This window comes from Mustela erminea, chromosome 17 (assembly GCF_009829155.1).
Source record: "Mustela erminea isolate mMusErm1 chromosome 17, mMusErm1.Pri, whole genome shotgun sequence".
Taxonomy (NCBI): domain Eukaryota; kingdom Metazoa; phylum Chordata; class Mammalia; order Carnivora; family Mustelidae; genus Mustela; species Mustela erminea.
This window is the reverse complement of record NC_045630.1, coordinates 60038019-60044113: the sequence shown is the minus strand read 5'-3', so window position 1 is coordinate 60044113 and position 6095 is coordinate 60038019. Positions and strand designations below refer to the sequence as shown.

Sequence of the window (6095 nt, the reverse complement as noted above, 5' to 3'; positions counted from 1 at the left end):
GAGAAAGCATGAGCAGGACGTAGAAGGAGAAGCAGACTTCCCACTGAGCAGAGAGCCTGACGTGGGGCTCGATCCCAGGACCCAGGGAACATGACCTGGGTCATGGCAGGTACCTGAAGGCAGATACGTAACCAACTGAGCAACTCAGGTGCCTCTAAAGTGTATTATCTTAAATGAAGTTGTATTCCTTAAATATATATGATTTTTGTCAGTTATGTCCAAATAAATCTGGAAAAAAAAATACACAAGATTTATTTTTCCATGATTTTCCGTAATGTTTGCCTAAGGCTCTTCCTGTTTCTTGCAATTATACAAATCTATGCATCTCAATTCTATTCTGTTTCAAGGTACAAACGACATCTGATTTCCTCCATGATGCTTCCCTCAAGCATTTTATCCTTCTTGGATCTTTTTCTTACTGAAACCGCTTTCATACTCCGTCAGATTTGTCCTGTAATGGCCACTTCCGTTTCCCTGGGTCATTCTCTCCTTCCCCGGATTTGTCAGCCGCTGAAAGATGGGAACGTGTGTCCCACACACCACCTCATGCTGGCTCCTCTTCCTTCAGGTCTTGACTTGGTGAAAGCTTCTTTATGTTGGCTAATTGAACATAAACAAGTAAATATGTAAACTTTAAAAAAAGCTTCTTTAGCATATTCATATTTAAGTCTGTTCTACAACATCAGTCTGTGTATTTTATTTATTATTATTATTATTATTATTTTGGAGATAGTGTGTGTGTGAAAGTGGGATTGAGGGGCAGAGGGAGAGAGAGAGAGAGAGAATCTCAAGCAGGCTCTCAGTGATCTCATGACCCTGAGATTATGTCCTAAGCCCAAATCAAGAGTCAGAGGTTTTACTGACTGAGCCGTCCAAGGGCCCCTGAAAGTGCTTTCTGAAATGTCCCTTAATTGTGTCACATTTCCATCCCAAACTTTGAACAATGTGTCCAGTTAAAGACAAAACTCTGCTTTGGGCCCAGTACCCACCCTTCCTGTGGCTATAAGTTTGCTCTGGTAACTTGTAACATTGTCAGTGCCCTAAACAACCTTCCGAAGGACACATTTTCTTTTGTACTCAAAAAAGACAGATGCATTTGTACGCTTTCCCCATCCTTTATTTACCTGAATCTTAGTCTTTTAGAACAAGCATCCATCTGATTAAGTATTAAGAATAAATATTTCTGTATGGCCCTCATTAATAAATAAGCCTTTAAAAACCTCACCAAACTCTCCTGTGAAGGATTTTACATAAAGTCACAGAAAATCCAAAGGATTTTTATAGATTTGATGTTTTGTTTCAGCTTTTATTTAATTTTGAGGACAATATCAAGAGATAAGCTCTCACCAGCATTTCAGATGTGGTTTTGTGCCTTTGTGCCTTGTGCTATTTAGTCAATTTTGGTCTTTGTTTGGGAAAATAATGCCAATGATGCTCTGTAAAAATAATAAATGCTAATTATAAAAGCTCAAGAAATGTTGAAAAGTACAAAGATGAAACATCTTGCCACCCCAAAACTACTATCATTAACAATGTTTGAATAGCATTTCAGGTATTCAAGTATCTCTTGACATAGAGAAAAGGTACAGGTGGACAGATGTTACAAAGATAGATGATAGATAGAAAGAAGGAAATATAAATCATTTCATTAAAATGGTATCAAAAATAACTATATTTAAGTCACCTTTATGAGGTATAATTATATACAATACAATTCACCAATTTCAAGTATTTTCAATGCTGTCTTTTCCTGATTTAATCAATAAAATTTCTTTAATATCACAGAACTCTAGTTATTTCATTTATTTAGGTTTCAGTTCATACTGGAAGAAAGCACACTGTGCTGAAAGAACATAGAGCCAAGAGGCTGAAGTTTTAGTTCTAAAAGCCGAGTGGCAAGTCATCAAATTGCATGGACCCTCAGATCCTCAGTCATAAAATGCGGGCATTGGGCCAGGCGGTCACTGCTGTCTCCATCAGCTTCAGAGTCCACCCTACAGCCAATGAATGAGGGACAGAACAGGTGCGGCAGCAGCAGAAGTTACCCCGCCCCACAGGTAGATGGGGACTGGCCCTCCGGGGGCGGGGTAAGCACCTCCTGGTTTCTATCCAGTATTTCATTAACCAAGTCTTGCTTGGTTCCTTTATCTCTTCAGCAATCCCTTTCCCCATTTGTAAAATGAGGAACTTGGATTAAGTAAATAATACTCGCTATGCCGCTACCAAAATCTGCTTGGTTTTGAATTCGTGTTTTGAAAGATTCTACATATCCTCAGATTACATTTATTGAATAAGAATTACATCACTTTCCCACTTTAAAATAATTCCTGACCAACGTGGATATGTGAATCTTTTATCCTGGCTCTCACATATGTGCTAAGACCTAAACGTTCAGGGCCTTTGGGGACAAGGGCAGAGGCGGGACTGGTCACCTGAAGGTGAGCCTAAGGGGGCCTGGAAAAATGCACTGTTGTTTCTCATACTCCCCCTACAGGTGGTGGGAGGAGCTACGTCTCTGCTAAAAATAATATAAAAAACGTTTTTTTCAAGAAATTGTGTTTTCCAATTGTCGTGTGCACACTGCCAATTATGATCACTTTTGTTTTATTCCAATAATAAAAAGTAAATCCTGCCCGTGTAGGAAAGTGCCAGAATGAACACCACTCAGGTTGGCAACCTACAGAGATGAAGCAGGTGGGTCCTAAGAGAACAAACAGGGAGAGTGTCGAAGGGAAAGAAGGTCTGGCCAAAGGGAAATCGCCACATGTCCCATTCGTTCTTGGCCACCAGTTTGTAATTTCTCCATTAAAACCACGTTTTCAGCCACGGACAACTACTGTTGGCAATAACCCAAACACCCTCTCCATATCCTTCTCCCCCTGGTAACCCTCAGTTTGTTTTGTGAGATTAAGCGTCTCTTATGGTTTGTCTCCCTTCTGATCCCATCTTGTTTCAGTTTTTCCTTCCCCTCCCCCTACACCCCCCACCCTGCCTCTCACATTCCTCATATCAGAGAGATCATATGATAATTGTCTTTCTCTGATTGACATATTTCACTCAGCATAATACCCTCTAGTCCCACCCACGTTGTTGTAAATGGCAAGATTTCAGGGATTTTGGTGGCCGCATAGTATTCCTGTGTGTATGTGTGTGTGTGTGTGTGTGTGTGTGTGTGTGTGTGTGTGTGTATACCACATCTTCTTTATCCATTCATCTGCTGGTGGACATCTAGGTTCTTTTCATAGTTTGGTTGTTGTAGACATTGCTGCTATAAACATTCGGGGGCACGTGCCCCTTCGGATCACTACATTTGTATCTTTAGGGTAAATGCCCAGTAGTTGGATTGCTGGGTCATAGGGTAGCTCTATTTCCAACTTTTTGAAGAACTTCCATGCTGTTTTCTAGAGTGACTGCACCAGCTTGCATTCCCACCAACAGTGTAGGAGGGTTCCCCTTTCTCCGCATCCTCGCCAACATCTGTTGCTTCCTGACTTGTTCATTTTAGCCATTCTGACTGGTGTGAGGTAGTATCTCATTGTGGCTTTGATTTGGATTTCCCCGGTGCGAGTGATGTGGAGCACTTTGTCCTGTGTCTGTTGGGGAAATGGCATGGTCTCTGGCAGGCAGGTACCTGCAGGTGACAGCGGGCACTTACTCTCTGTTGATGCAGATGTGTGGGTCGGGATGGAGGAGGCCGCATCACATTCATGTTGTGTCACCAAACACATCGCTCTTGCCTAAATATTTTTTAAAAACTTAGAATTGCCACAGGGTGGAATGTCGCACTGATTTATGTCTTACCTGAGGGCTTCTTGATAGAACGCTGAATGTATTTCAAGTGTAATGAAAACACACTGACAGCACCCAAGTGCCCCTCTTGGTTTCTGTTCACTTGGCAGAACAGCTGCAGCAACCTGAGGCTCTTTGACTTTTCTCCCCTGCTCCTACTCTGCTCTTCATTGTTCTGAAAACAATTCCAGATCATGTCAGTCTTTTGCTCCCTGACCATCTGTGGCTCCCGATGACTATTTACAGACTAATGCTCATCCTCCAGAGCTAGGCACTCAAAGCCCTTTATTTGAGGCTCCAATTGCTGCTACCTGCCTGCTGCATACCAGATGAGTTCCATACGGTGCCTTCAATACCTGCACAGACCTTGCAGAGTGTACCTGTTCATTTTTGTGGCTGAGGCAACACATCAGAGTGTATAGAAGAGGATTTGAATCAATACCCTTTTTGCTTCTGCTTCACTCCTCAGGACTTTCTCATTGGCCATTGGCTTTTCTGCTTCTGAGCTTTTCTTTCTGCTCCTTGGCCTACATACTCGGTCCTGCTTTGGTCTTCTACTTGTTGAAATCCTGTTGGTTCTGCTCTCTGTACCTAGCCCCAGGCCCTAGAGACAGGAGGTGCTCAGTAACTAATGAATAGTTAGATGAAAATTTCCTACATCTCTGCTAAAACATCTTAAGAACGTAGGAGGCCGAGATGATGTCTTATTCCCCACGGTGCCCCCACACAGTAGACAGTGGAGAAAGAATTTATTAAATAAACAAAGTCTGCATATCTCCTGGAGCAAAAGGTATACAGGGCCATGTACCTCATGGGGTTTCCAAGACCTCATGTCAGACATGTATGTTTAGGCAGTAGGAACACACGTGAGGCGGGAGAATATGAAAGTACACTGGAACATTTTGCCAGTTGGGTCAACTCCAATTTGGCAAACACAAGCCTACTGCTTTTTCTCTAGGGTTCCTTCTCCAGGCATCACTTATTAATGCTAATTAGTCAAGGGTGTGCTGTGATGCAGAACACTTGTGACCCGTAAGAATTAGAGAGGCTGTCGTTTCTCAGAAGACCCATGAGAGGCAGCAAGAGTAAGCTACAAGGAAGGAGGGTGGGGGTGGGGGCAGAGAAACTCCTCTCCAAAGACTTGCGCTGAAATAAGCACACGTAAAAATAAATCCACATATAAAACAACTGTACAAATGTTAACAGTATTTGCACAGCTGGGATTCTTTGCCTAAAATACTTAGCACTTACTTTAGCAAGCTCTCTTCTGAACAGGAATGGTCTGACTGATCACAGAAGCTGAACCCTGGTAGAACTCTGACTTTGAACTTCGCTTCTGCCCAGATGTGAAGAAAAACACGACTTCCTATAAGCAAGGACCTCACTTGTCACGAACGTACAGCAGGCTCTAGCAAGTGACCTTTAACTCACAGATGAAGACACTGAGGTAGGGCTTAGTTTAGGAAAATGGACTCATAACATTCAGTGTATTTATATCTAGATTAGGACTCTGGATTTAGAACCCTGGAATACACCAACATTGTCTGTTGCCATGGCAGCACAAACACGCCTCTTGACTGAGTGCCCAGTCACTTATCATAGCGGGATTAGTGGTCTTCTAAAAGGATCTACATTCACACTGCTGGTATTTATTTCCTTTAGGTATTTAGAGGGTATGCAATGGTCTTTGGTTTCAAAGACCAATGCCATAGGACATGACTAATCATTCTGACTCACTTTTAGGGACTTTCCCCTTAGAAATACCTCCCAATGGCATGAGGATGGGCTGTGCACCCATTAGTGAAAATACATGCTTCATCTCCAAAAGGCCATGAGCAAAGCTATGCTGATGAATATGCTCGCTAAATAAAGAACAATATCATAAAGGTTTACAGTGATTAAAGCGTCATGCTGATATCATCTTTCATTCTTTTATTTAATAAATACTTCATGATTGATGGGACTTCTAGTTATTAGACTACACCTGTGGAATTAGATACAGTCCATGTTTCAATAAGCCTGCTATCTAGCAGACACCATTCCTAGCAACAAATGGGATATCTCTTCACTTAATAACTTTTTGGTTAAGGAGTCTTCAAAATTACCAAAAAAAATATACTTGGTAAAAAAAAAAATGAAACAGTCAACACAACAATTATTCCTTCTTGGTCAAATTAAGAGGGCATTCTTTATGCTTACAGTTCCTGGGTGATCATGACCTTGAATTTGTTGGCGTAAGTCACTGACATCTCTTTTCTCCTTTCTGTCTCATTTCTTTGCCCAGGTGGTAAGCCCTGAGGGTCGGG

General features: G+C 41.9%; 1 long non-coding RNA gene across 1 annotated transcript; it reads right to left on the bottom strand.

Moving 5' to 3' along the window:
• Positions 1-275: 275 nt before the first annotated feature.
• On the bottom strand, positions 276-5247 carry LOC116576553. Its single transcript, XR_004280205.1, has 3 exons — positions 5041-5247; positions 3802-3964; positions 276-600 (listed from the first exon to the last, which is right to left on the bottom strand). It is a non-coding gene; the product is annotated as an uncharacterized LOC116576553 (long non-coding RNA).
• Positions 5248-6095: the final 848 nt, after the last annotated feature.